We start from the raw sequence: 14,789 nt of genomic DNA, 5'->3' as shown, positions 1-14,789 counted from the left end.
ACTAAAAAGAAGAGATATATAGAATTGGCTTACACTCGCCACAAGCTACATCAGAGTCACATCAGTACAATACATAAACATCATGAGGAAGAGCAGGGTCCGACTACGGATGAAATCAAACGAGAAAAGAAGAATGACGTCCATCCTTGCTATCCCAGGTTGCTGGCCTTCAACCCATCCTAGATCGATGAAGAAGAAGAAGAAGAAGCAACTCCAAATGACAATCAACGCGCTCGCGTCAAGTAACCTTTACCTGTACCTGCAACTGGTGTTGTAGTAATCTGTGAGCCACAGGGGACTCAACAATCCCGTTTCCAAAGGTATCAAGACTAGCAAAGCTTAACAGGTGGGGTATGGTTAAGTGGTGAGGCTGCAGCAAGCATAAAGAGGGGGATGATCTACGCATAGCGGACGTGAACTACTGATGATCAAATGAATGATCTTGAACACCTACTTACGTCAGACATAACCCCACCGTGTCCTCGATCGGAGAAGGAACTGACGAAAGAGAAAGTCACGGTTACGCACTCAGTTGGCAAGTTTTAATTAAGTTAACTTCAAGTTATCTAGAACCAGTGTTAAACAAATTTCCACATTGCCACATAACCGCGGGCACGGCTTTCCGAAAAGATTTAACCCTGCAGGGGTGCTCCAACTAGTCCATCACAAATTACCACAAGCCGCATAGAAATTCTCGATCACGAAGCTCGCAATCTCGTCGGACTCCTTAGTGGAAAACCTCAACTCTGACATTACCCAAAGCATCACCGGAATCCCGATGCACAAGATATCTCGTCAGAGGTAAAACTAATCCAGCAAGGCCACCCGGTGTGTCGACGAACCCGATAGGAGCCGCGTATCTCGTTCTCAAGACACATCGTCTATGCATAGTGGACGATAGCCAAACGCTCGAATTGCCCCGAGGTGGCACCGCCGACTGCTAGGTGGGTGGACCAACACTCATGCGGAGCACTGGCCCGGGGGTTGATTATTTATCCTCGGGGTCCGGAAAGTCCCTATGCAATTTTATTAGGTTATTAGAAAAATGTAAAACCAATGTTGGGCCTTGCCAGACCAGCTTTAATCTAAAACGAATTATCAAGGGGGTCCCCATAACAACCCCGATCGTGTTAGGAGCACTCAATTATGGAACATAACACCGGTAGCCGAAACTAAGGGAGCGAAGGTGGAACAAAACACCAGGCTAGAAAGGCCGAGCCTTCCACCTTTTACCAAGTATATAGGTGCATTAAATTAAGTAGCATATAATAGGGTGATATAAAAATGACCCATGTTATCACATGGAAGCAACTGCACTTGCAACTAGCAACGCTAACACATGGTTAAGCAAGCGGTAACATAGCCAATCAGTGGTTTGCTAGGTTGTGAACAGGTTGAAGGTTTTCATGGAAATGTTGAGAGGCTCATATTTAACATGTGGTAGGCAACGAGACATAATCGATAGAAGTGATAAAACTAGCATGGCAACGATAGTAATGGTATCTGGGGAAATAGTCATCTTGCGTGAGATCCCGCTTGGAAGAAGAATGACTCCGTGAAGCAGACGAACCGATGTAGTCGAACGGGTCCTCACAATCCGACATGCTTGTGGAACTCTATCGAGACGAAGCAAACCGGAAACAAGAATCAACACACGATATTCACCACATGATGCACAACACAAATGATGCATGAGCGGCTGAATATATGCAAGACATGGCATGGCAATTCACGACAATCAAACACTACACATTAAGTGAAGTTCAATATGCAATGAGTTGCATATTGACGAAACTCCACATACGAGTTATTTAGTTCTATCCCGATTAGGTACACAACTCTATTAAATGTTATTAAACATGGCAAGAGGTGAAGCGCAATTAAACTACCTATCTAGGCATTTTAAATGAGGTCGGAAATGACATATAGCATCTCCGAAACGACCTCACATGTTAATTTACAATTCTGACCAGATCTGAACTAACATGTTTAAAAGTTTTTTAAACAGCAAACAAAATAGGTTCACGTGATTCTACGCGTCAATCTACACAAGATACATATCTAAATCATCGTGATCCGACATACGGATTAAAAGTTACGGGCGTTTGAATATTCGTCAATTTTCTGGAATTTAATAATTCCGAAAATCCCAAAAAAGAAGTTAAAATACCGGGCCTACTGCTAATGGGCTCAGCAAGCGTGCGCAACCTAACTAAGGTGCGTTGGGGCCGGGAATAGGGAGGCTTACCGATCCACTTGGGCCGGTTGGTGGACAAGTTGCAGAAGGGAGCTGGGCCGAGGGTTGAGGCCGGGGTGGAGCTGGGCCGAACCGGGGAGGAGGCTGGCCTAGTTGCAGGGGCGCTCTGGGTCGTAGAGCACTGGTTGACGCGGCCTGCTGGCGCTGACGAGTGGGAGGTGAGGCGGTTCCCCGTCGGGCTCCTCCCGAGTGGGAACCAGAGGTGGCGGCGGCGGCAACCTAGGGAGAGGCAAAGGCATGGAACAACAAGGGATCAGGCGGGTCCGACGCCCCTTGCCGGATCTGGCCGACCGGCGGCGACGGCGACAGGAGGGCGGTCGGGCAAGGCCTCGCGGTGAGCTCACGGCGGAGGGAGGTCCTGCGGCGGCCTACGGTGGAACTGGCGGCGCGGGCTGGCTAGCCATGACGGGCGCTGCGGTCAGGGAACTGCAGGCGGCTGGTGTGGCGCGGGGCACCAGCGGGGCAACTCCGGCGGCAAGGACCGGCGCAAGGCGGCGGAGCACGCCATGGTGCTCGGCACGAGCAGACCCGGGGGCTCCTCCCCTTGAGCTGCTGGCTGGCGGCGGCTGCGGGGCGATCCGGGCCCTGGCGGGCCGGATGTGGGCTCGCGGGCCCGGCTGCTGCGCTGAGGAGGGAGGGATTAGAGAGAGAGTGGGGTTAGGGTTTCGGGGAGGCACGGTTTTCGAGGAGAGAGGGAGGGCTATCTAAAAATTAGGAGGAGGGTCTATTTATAGACAAAGGGGGGGCTAGGTTTAGCGAAATTTTGTCTCGGATCCAACCGTGCGGTCGAATTCAAATAGTTCCGAACGCGGGACAGGCTAAGTGACCGTGTAGACTAGTTTAGACGGAGAAGAGAGGGAAACGGCACCCGGCAACGCGATTTTACAACACCGATAACCGTCCGACGGTAGACCGAATACGGTGCCACTACGGTCGACCGTTCGGATATCAGACGGACTCCGATTGCGACGAAACTTGACAGGCGGGTTAGCTACAACTAATTACGACCACACGCCAAGTTCCAACCCAATCAAAGAAAGTTTTCAACACACTTTTAAAAACAAGGATTTGATGATGCCGCGGGCGCGTGCGTGTGTGGTCGGGCTCAGAACGGACAACGACGAGAACCAGAAACTAATAACGGATGCACTTTTTAAAACTGGCGGCAACGGGATGCTGATGCAATGGAGATGATGCGCATGATGCGATGATGATCCGACAAATAAAAAAAGACACACGACGAAAACGGAAATAAATGGGGAATTTTCTGGAATGTCGGTCTCGGGCTGTCACAGTGACGAAGAGCTCGTCGTAAAGGGTTACGATGATGCAAGCTTTGACACATATTGCGATGGCTATAAGTCGCAAACCGGATACGTATTTATTCTTAACGGGGGTGCGGTAAGCTGGTGCAGTTCCAAGCAAAGCGTCGTAGCTGATTCCACATGCGAAGTGGAGTACATAGCTGCCTCAGAGGCGGCCAAGGAGGGTGTCTGGATGAAGTAGTTCATGTCACATCTTGGAACAGTGCCAAGTGCCCTGGATCTAATCACTATGTTCTGTGACAACACTTGTTCCGTTGCTCTAGCCAAGGAACCAAGGTTTCACAAGAGGACCAGACACATAAAGCGACACGTCAACACCATCCATGATTACATCAAGGAGGAAGACATAAATATTTGCAAAGTGCACACGGATCTGAATGTTGCAAACCCGCTGACTGAACCTCTTCCTCGAGCAAAGCATGAACAACACGACAAATGTATGGGTGTTAGATTCATTACATTGTAAATTACATGGAGATGTGAGGCTAGATTATTGACTCTAGTGCAAGTGGGAGACTGTTGGAAATATTCCCTAGAGGCAATAATAAAGTAGTTATTATTATATTTCTTGTTCCGAGATAATCGTTTATTATCCATGCTATAACTGTGTTGAATGGAAACATAAATGCATGTGTGGATATATAGACAAAACAGTGTCCCTAGTGAGTCTCTAGTTGACTAGCCTATTGATCAAGGATGGTTAGGGTTTCCTAGCCATAGACAAGTGTTGTTACTAGATAACAGGATCACATCATTAGGAGAATGATGTGATGGACAAGACCCAGACTATAAACGTAGCATATGATCGTGTAATTTTGTTGCTATTGTTTTCTGCATGTCAAGTATTCATTCCTATGACCATGAGATCATGTAACTCACTCACACTGGAGGAATTCCTTGTGTGTATCAAACGTCGCAACGTTACTGGGTGATTATAAAGGTAATCTACAGGCATCTCCGAAGGTGTCCGTTGAGTTAGCATGGATAAAGATTGGGATTTGTCACTCCATGTGACGAAGAGGTATCTTGGGGCCCACCCGGTAATGCAACATCACAAACAAGCCTTGCAAGCAATGTGACTAAAGAGTTAGTCATAGGATCTTGTATTACGGAACGAGTAAAGAGACTTGCCGGTAACGAGATTGAAATAGGTATTGGGATACCGATGATCAAATCTCGGGCAAGTAACATACCAAAGGACAAAGGGAATGGTATACGAGGTTGTATGAATCCATGACACACAGGTTCAACCGATAATATCTTTCATAGAATATGTAAGATCCAATATGGGCGTCCAGGTCCCACTATTGGATATTGATCGAAGAGTGTATCAGGCCATGTCTACATAGTTCTCGAACCCGCAGGGTGTGCACACTTAAGGTTCGGTGACGTTACAGTATAGTTGAGTTGTAGGTGCTGGTGACCAAAGTTTTGTTCGGAGTCCCGGATGAGATCCCGAACATCACGAGGAGTTCCGGAATGGTCCGGAAACGAAGATTGATATATAGTAAGATGGTGTTTGGATTCCGAAAGGATTTTGAGCATTACCAGGAGTGAACCGGGAGTGACGAATGGGTTCCGGGGGTCCACTAGGTGGGCCCACCACTTCCTAAGGGGGGCATATCGACTTGATGGTGGCACAACAGCCTTGATGGGCATACTAGTCAATCAAATACGGCCCATGAGGAAAAAGATGGAAAAACAAAAGAGGTGGACAACTTGGAGAGGAGTCCTAATCCAAGTAGGATTGTAGGAGGACTCCTCCCCTCCTAGTTCGGCCGAGCCCAAGGGAGGCTCCCTTGGTGCGCAAGCCTACCCCCTTCTTCCTCCTATATATACTAGAGGTTTGAGGGTTTTTGAGACACAATATTTTGCCACGTGCTACCCTCTCCTCTAGTTCGTAGTTCTTCCTCTAGATCGGATTTCTGCGGTGCTTAGGCGAAGCCCTGCAGGAACAGATCACCACCATCACCGATGCGCCGTCAGGCTGCCGGAGAACTCATCTACTTCCCCGTCTCTCTTGCTGGATCAAGAAGGTGGAGATCGTCATCGAGCTATACGTGTGCTGAACACGGAGGTGTCGTATGTTCGGTACTTGATTGGGACGGATCGTGGGACGGCGGCGATTTGGATCGCGAAGACGTTCCACTACATCAACCGAGTTTCTTAACGCTTCCCGCTTAGCGATCTACAAGGGTATGTAGATCCGATCACCCTCTCATAGATGATCATCACCATGAGAGGTCTTCATGTGCGTAGGAATTTTTTTGTTTCCCATGCAACGTTCCCCAACAGAATGGAATAACTTCATCTCAACACATGGGTAGGTGGCTCTCTCTCATAAAAATGTATATGGCAATTGTTGGGTCATTTTGAGTGCTTCTCTACGAATGAGAGGTGGTGGAGGGGTATATATAGGCATCTCCAAAAAGCCAACCGTTAAAACATTATTACCCAACTCGGTGAAACTGAAGTAAAATTCGTTGGCACCGACTATTGCAAAATGTGGCAACTTTTGTCTTTTCGGTGAGACCGATATATGAATCTTAGTGCTACCGATTTTTGCTGGCCTAGTCAGTTTCAACAACTCGGTGAGACCGATTCTACAAAATCAGAAATTCTAATTTTAAGAAGTTGGTTAACAGAGTTGAGGGCACTGATTTTAGTTGCACCTAAATTGAACTTGATGGCGCCGAGACTCTAGGGTTTGGCATGGGATCTGTTTGGCATAAAACTTGGTAGGTCCGAATGGATAGTTGGTGGCACCGACTTTTGGACATTTAGGATTTGAACAGAATATTTGTGGGAGAATTTCATGAGTATTTTTGGTGGTTATCTCTAAGCACTTGAGCAACCAGATCATCATAGTCAAATCATCCCCTTCTAATAGTATTGGCTTTCCTATGAAATCAATTGTGGTTTGTCATAAATGGGGATGCAAATGGTATGGATAATTTCCGCTCCAAATCTCCTTCCACATCCATTTTGAAGGATATGGTATGTAATTACACAAATCTGGCGGATAGGGATTTTGGTCAACTGGATATCCAAGGATATGATAGAGGATATGGTATTGGTAATATCCGTCTGATATAGATTATTTGATATTTTTTGCGGATTATCCGATGTTGTCAAATAAGATTATCCGATATATTTAGCCCAATTGAGAAGCCTAAACATCCACGTGGACCACTAAATAAATTCACCACATATAAATAGAATGTAACCTACCCCTACTACGAGACGACCACAATCCCAATTCATAGGCAGTCGTCGACATCACAACATCATCTTGTCTTTCTCCACAAGGTCGGCCAAATCTCTTCGGCAAGTCGGTGGTCCGATACAATGGGCAAACATCTCGACGATGTCCGAGCAACGAAGCTGAAAATTCTATTTGACCTTCCGTGATTTTTTAGATGCAATGAATTACATAAATGTAGAGCGTCCAAGGTAGGTACGAGGTATGCATCCACGCTATACAGGTGTAGCTACTAGCTTGCTCTATATGCACAGTTGGTCATTGTGGTAGTCTGTTAGATCCATCCATGAATCGAAATTAGTGTTTCTTGCGGCCATGATATACACTCATACAATATTTTTTTCATGAGATATACACCCATACATGATGATGGGTAGGTCCACTTGTCGAGACCTTAGTTTACGACTGTATACATATAGACGGCAGTGCGTCACAATGATAGTGTGGTTACATATACACATAGGAACAAGTTCAAATAAGTAGGAACACTGGTAGTGGGTCCATGCATGCACGCACATTTATGAACACCAAGTTTGTAGTGTTATGAGATTGGATAAAACATGTTTTCACATTGTTTGCACAAAATAAATAAAATGTTGTTTCTTTGCACGTATCATCCAATATTTTTCTGATTTCTGGTCCGAATCTGCTTCGAATCCGTAGTCCGACATAATCAATATTTGAATCCACATCCGGTCATCATCCGCTCAACTCCGAATCCGACAGAAAATATGGTAAAGGATATTGTAATGGAATTATCCGATCTGATCCGATCCGTTTACATCTCTACTCACAAAATATAAAATGTAGCATCTTCAAGCTTGTTACCAATAGATGTTCGTTGCATCTAGGGGTTCTCCTCACAATCCTTAGGCAATGCATCATTGAACTTTTCCTGAAATATAATGGATAGAACCATTAGATCAATGACATATATGTTGTTATTAATTACCAAAACCACCTTAGGGGGAAATTGTGCTTTCAATCTCCTCCCTTTTGGTAATTGATGATAACATATGGATCAAAGCTTCGACATAAGACAAAATCAATGAATATCATCGTCGCTTTGAGAAGTATGTGAAAAGCAAGAGCTCCCCTAAATTTGTGCATTATTTTAAATTTGCATTTGAATGCAAGTGCACAATCGATAAGGATCATGGGTCACTCTTCCATGTCACATACAACTTGGTGGTGCGCATAAATGATGTGAATGAATAGTAATTCACATAACACCAAACAATAAGTAACTGGTCATCATATAGATAGCTTAAAGATAGGGAATCGTAGCATCAACACAATCAAAGCGTATGACCAAACACAATATAGTTTAAGACATGACATCCAAAAGAACCAAATATTTTAGAAAACCAAAGAGGGCAGCAAAAACAAGACTTTCTCTCTCTCTCTCTCACTCTCGAATCCCTATTGATCTACACACTTATCCCCCTTTGGTAACAAGTTACCAAAAAATTCAAAGGTCTAGAACTATGTGTCGCTCTGGGCTCGATCTCCTTCGGTAGCAGTTGATGGCGTCGATAGGAGAGTGTTGGCGAAGGCTTCAACAGATGTCCTCTGAGGTGGTGGTGTAGACACTAGAGGTGCAGGAGCGGGTGGAGCTGATGCTTGGGATGATGAAGACGGTCTGGACTCCTGAGCTATCACAGCTGCAGATCTGGCCAGGGTCCTGAGCTGAGTGGTAGTTGGAGTAGACGTATCTTCATCATCACCACTTCTTGAGCTGGGAGTGTGCACTACATCAACTTCATGCTTCAACTAATTTACAGTGGTTTTAGCTCAGTTACCTTGATATCCAGGACATGGAATTTGGTTTTCATGATCCTCTCGAGACTCTTCTGATTCAGAAAGATATTTGTAATGTTCTTCTCCATCCCTTGGATGGTGTTGATAAGAAATGCCATTTGATCCTCTTTGGATCTCTACTCTGGAGGTCTAGCTACTCTGCCGCCTCTGCCTCTCCCTCAACACGTATTTCTTCTTGTGTTGTAGCCGAAGTAGGATGACTAGGATCCATCACCACTTCATTGTCTTTAGAATCTGGCTGGAGTAGCACGTGTTGACAATCAAGCATATACACATTCTTCCCTATCTTGGAATTGATCAGCATCTGAATGTATGGTGTGTATTCGCAAGACGTCTTCTGGTCAGCAACAATCCTTCTTATTGTCTCTACAATCAGGTCCATCACCATGATCCTGGTGTGGGGTTCTACATGTTGCAACGTGTTTATGGAGTACCCCGTGATCATCTTATCATCGCCTGATTTAGACATCAAGGTGTACCTCATTATGGTGTTGGTGGTGGGTAATCCTGCTTGCAGGAAGTAGACATAGCCAAGCTTGTGGGTCTTCAGGTATTGCTTGGGCACTGGGTTATACAAGTTGGCCATTGAGTTGTGATTCATCTTAGCCTCAGTATAAACATCCAATTCTCTCTCTTGTACCTCTGGGACTCCTAACATGGTAGCCCACTCTTCCACAGTGGATTGGTACCTTGAACCTTCAGTCATCCATACAATTCTACCATCACGAGAAAAGTGGGTCGTGGATTAGAATTGCATGACCATTTTGTCATTCCATGCCGTAATCTTTCTGCCAACAAAATCTTCAATCTCGATGGCTCTGAAGTTTTCTTGCACATGAGGGAAGTAATCTTAGTTTTCCTTGATGTAGTCCCAATCTACATACCTCATATCGCTGATAGTTGGACTCTTGTCCAAAATCATAGTCTCATGAAAATCCTGTTGCTCCTTTCTATGGAAACGAGCATCAACGACAGTCCTCCTCCTCGTAGCATACAAAGCAGCTACACTCCACTTCCTGAGTCCTTGATCCCTTCTTTACTTCATGTTCTCTACAATGGGGTGTTCTTCATTGTGCTTAGGCAGGTGAGGTCTCGGCTTCCTCAAAACAGCAAGTTCTTCCTCCTCTGCATCATCATCCCTTGATGCATAACCCTTGCTCTACTCAGCTGGATGGATGTTTCTTGTAGTCCTTTTAGTTTTAGGAGCTACAAGCTTCTTAGCTTTAGGAGCAAATGTCTTGGCCTTAGTTACAGACTTTGTGGGCATAACATCTCCCATTAACTTCTTCTTCATTGAAGGAGGTGGATTAGCCGGTACCTCTTCCTCAGCTTCTGTTGGATCCTCATACATGGAAGTTGTCCTTCCAACAACATGCACAATCCTCTTCCTCGCTCCCTTTTGTCTTGGCTTCTTGGCTAGGTTGGAGGTATTATCCACCATGTAGTGCGAGCGTCGGTTGGAAACAACACGCCACCAACAAGAGTTGTGTATAGCCATTTCTCTACTAGTGTAGGGTTTGAGATGAGATGGTGTTGCTAAAGATATTGATGAAGATTGGCCCTCCTACGAAGGGGGAGCTTTGGCGATGATGATGGCTTCGATTTTGCCTTCCCCAATTGAACTGCTTGACCAAATAGCAAAAGTGCTCCTGCCCATGTTCCGCCTCGAGATGGTAGTGCTTCACCCTAAAATTATTCCTCTTGTTTTTTGGGTCAAAACCCTTCATATAGAAAAAGATGGACACCAGAGGCCGCCTCTGGGACCTAGAAGGCATTAGGGCGCGCCCAGAGGGTGGTCGCGCCCTGTTGCCTTGTGGGAAGGTGGTGGGCCCCCTGTGTTACTTCTTTGTTTCAATAATTCTTATATTTTCATAAAATTCTTCCGTGAAGTTTGAGATCATTTGGAGTCCAGAAAATTTCCAACTTTTCCATAGCATTTTAGGTCCAGAATTCGAGTTTCTGATAATTTCCCTCTTTGTGTAAACCTTGTAAAATAAGAGAGAAAAGGTATACGGATTGCATCACTAAGTGAAATAATTCTTGAAACCATTATAAATGTAAATATGATGAAAAATGGACGTATCAACTCCACCAAGCTTAGACCTCGCTTGTCTTGAAGCGAAAGCTGAACTCGATAATAATGACCACATGAGTAGAGAGAGAGAGAGGTGTCCATAAAAAAAATATAGACATGATAGCATCATGATCATTGTCATATCAACTATATATTATCGTAGAACTTCTCACGAACAAGTGATAACCTACTCACACGCTAAATTATAAACAACAAACCTTATTGACAACTAACAAGCCATGTTATTAGTCATTGAAATAATTGCAATTCATCATATTTCAGACAGTGTCTATGTAAGGGCTTTGTTTAGCAAATTCACATACTCAACTATCACTTAGCCTTCTATGATTGCTGACACTCAAGTCATATATGTGAAACAAAAGCATCAGTCACTCACATAGGAAGACAGGGGTTTATAATTTTTAACCATCCAACTACTTATCTCAAGAATAATGTCAACAATAATGACTCATGAACACCTATATCCAACTAGATATATATGCGTGGATCTTTCATCACCACATGATGCTTGCCAAGTAGAGAGTAAATAGGGATGGAATAGGGATGGACATTAATGACTCTTACATTAAAGTAAATACACGAAAGTTAAAATAGGCCCTTCGCAGAGGGAAGAAGAGGTTGTCATGTGCTTTTTATTTGGAAATGCAATCTCTTAATGTAAAGGAACATCATTTTTATTGCCATGATAGCAACATTTATTATGAACTTTGTCAATTTTTTTCCTAATCTTCAGACTGAAAACTCGGTAAAAAGGGGAAAACCCGTAGCCCGCCACTGGCCACCCGCTGCCGGCTGCGCGCTACTCTGGCGCTCGCGTCCACCTCTCCTCCCGCCGCGCGCTACTCCAACGCTCGCGTCCACCAATCCTTGCCGCTTGCCACTCCGGCATCGGCACCCACCCTTCCTCGCCCTTGCCACTCTGGTAGCAGTGCCCCCTTCCGCCCCCATGAAGCGCCGCCCCTAGTCGATCTCCTCAACAATCCGCCCTTCGGGCGAGGAGCCGGTGGTCTCAGGACTTGGCCTTTCCACTAGCTCAGAGGCGTTGGAGGGTCTGGGCGGGATGGAAGTCAGCTCCGGCCCCACGCCGGCGGGTGAGCCGTGCCGACGCGTCGCACCGTGGGAGCAAGTGCCCCCTCCAAGAAGACGCTTTGGAGGCGCCACAACGGTCTGGATCTGGTGCTCCCTGCCATTCATCGTCCCTCCTCGGCGCCCCCCCCCCCTCGTCGCCAAGGGAGATCTCCCTAGACATGGAAGGCAAGTGCTTCTGGTACCTTCTAGAGGGTCACTACCACAATGAATGCACGAATGAGATGGTGTGCATCCGCTGCGGAATGTCGGGACATGGCTCGAGGAACTACAAGCGCCCGCGCAATCCGACTTCTACGAAATAGCTCCGCCGGGCGGCGGCAGCCTGCCGTGCGCCCGAGGTCGCCCCCTCACACCGTCCACAACTCTCGTCCTCGCTCACTGCTGAGGGGGTGACCGCTCGCCTCCCACCACCACCTCCCCTGCACCCACGTGGCCTGCCCCCTACTGTGGCTTGGCCAGTTCTGTCGGCGCCATGCCTCGAGGTACCAGTGGATCACAGTATGGAGCCGGTGGACCTCTGCATCGTGACACGCTCGCGGCCCGTGGTGGATCTGGAGCGGAGGCTGCAATTCGCTATGGTGGCCTACGCTATAGGGGGTAGGAGGGATTTCTCACCGGCGTTTGTTATGGAGGCGCTGCAGGATCGGGTCTATGTCAGCGTGGAGTGGGTCTCGGTGATTCCATATAGGCCGGAGGATTTCCTCATCGTGTTCGGGCAAGCAGAGCACCGGAACCGTGTCAATATGCTACCATTTATGGATCACTATGGTGTTCGTTTGTATTTCCGACCTCAGAACACGCAGTCGCAGGCCGTCCACGCCATGGTCGGCCTCAAGGTCCATCTGGTGTTGGAGGGCATCCCTGTGCATGTATGGGACCGCGAGGTGGTGTAGCAGTTGCTTGGCTCGGCATGTTTGCTGGACGAGGTGGATCCGTAGACCGCCTCGAGGCCGGACCTAGCCGTGTTCAAGCTCTCGGCATGGGTAGCGTACCCACAGGCCATTCCCTTGATTCGGTTGACGGTGATTTCGGGGCCGAGCGTGGTGCCACCACTGCGGGAACCTACGTTGCTGTAGTACAGGATCTTGATTCACTTGGACGTGGTCACGGACTACTCTTGTGTGGTCGAGTTGCCGTGGGGCGCTGATGGTTCTTCGAGAATTGGGCAGAGCAGCTTGCCTGACTCTAGAGGCACCGACGGTGGTGGGGTTCCAGTGACGCACCACCGGACCTAGAAATTTGGCAATCAGGATACCAGGGGAGTCAGCCACACGGCCACGGCCATGGAGCTCTCCGGAGCTCTTAGTCCGGTGACATTGGCGCCCTGGGCGCATTGGCACACATAGAGTGGAGGTTGCCGCCAATGGAACGGGTGGCTGACATGGCAGAGGTGGGGCCGATAGTGACGGTCTGGAACATGTTATCTGCTTTTGACTGTCTTTTGGGGCGGTCAGCTGGAAATTCAAATCAAAAGTCGGTGGATGGACGCCGACCGGAAGCTTCAGGGACCCGCAACGACCGAGCGCCTCTAAGGCACATTGGACGATAGGTGGACGTGGAGGCCACCAAATCGCCCGTACACGAGACCCAACATAGGGTGAAAAACATGCCCAACCCGGAGAGCGGAGACGGACAGGACCGCACGGCCGATGGTGAGGCTACGAAGACGAATGCTATGATTGAGGCGGAGGCCTCGTGTCCGGGCTTGGTGGAGAGGAGTTTTGAGGAAGTCATTACGGGACACGGTGTCGGGGAACGTTGCATGGGAAACAAAAAAATTCCTACGCACACGAAAGACCTATCATGGTGATGATCATCTACGAGAGGGGAGATTGGATCCACATAGCCTTGTAGATCGCTAAGCGAGAAGCATTAAGAAATGCGGTTGATGTAGTGGAACGTTTTCGCGATCCAAATCGCAGTCATCCCATGATCTGTCCCGACCTAGCGCCGACCGGATGTCACCTCCGCGTTCAGCACACATACAACTCGACAACGATCTCCGCCTTCTTGATCCAGTAAGAGGGGCCGGAGAGGAAGATGAGTTCTCCGGCAGCGCGACGGCGTGACGGTGATGGTGGTGGAGCTATTCAAGCAGGGCTTCGCCTAAGCACCCTTGAAACTAGACTAGAGGAGAAACAGATCTAGAGAGAGGGTAGCACGTGGCTGATTTCTATGTCTCAAAACTCTCAAAACCTCCAGTATATATAGGAGGAGAGGAGAGGAGGCAACCTTGGCCCCTACTACAAGTAGAAGGGGTCGGCCGAACTCTAAAGAAGAATCCACCTTCGCACAAGGGAGGTGGACTACTTTGGGAGGACTCCTCCTTCCCTTCCTTTTAAAGGACTTTTGCCTTTTATCTCCTCTCCTAGATGCATGGGCTTTTGAGAGAGGCTTCGGCCAACCCACTAGGGCCTGGTCCACCTCCTCTCACACCCATAAGGCTCTTGGGTCATGACACCCCTCCCGATGGTCCCCCGGCACCCTCCCGGCACTCCCGGTACACTACCGATGACCCCGAAAATTTTCTGGTGACCAAAACATGACTTCTTATATATCAATCTGTACCTCCAGACCATTCCTGAGCTCCTTGTGACATCCAGGATCTCATCCGGGACTCCGAACAACCATCGGTCACCAAACCTTCAGTGTGGAGACCCTACTGGTTCGAGAACTATGCAGACATGACCTGAGACACTCCCTGATCAATAACCAAAAGCGGGACCTGGATGTCCATATTGGCTCCTACATATTCTATGAAGATCTCTATCGGTTGAATCTCTATGTCAAGGATTCAGTTAATCCCTTATGTTGTTTCCTTTGTCCTTTGGTATGTTACTTGCCCGATATTCGATCGTTGGTATCTCCATACCTAGTTTAATCTCGTTACCGACAAGTCTCTTTACACACTCTATAATACAAGATTCCTCAACAAACTCC

Source organism: Hordeum vulgare, chromosome 4H, assembly GCF_904849725.1.
Source record: "Hordeum vulgare subsp. vulgare chromosome 4H, MorexV3_pseudomolecules_assembly, whole genome shotgun sequence".
Lineage (NCBI taxonomy): Eukaryota > Viridiplantae > Streptophyta > Magnoliopsida > Poales > Poaceae > Hordeum > Hordeum vulgare.
The sequence above is the reverse complement of the archived record's forward strand: the minus strand, read 5'-3'. Positions refer to the sequence as shown.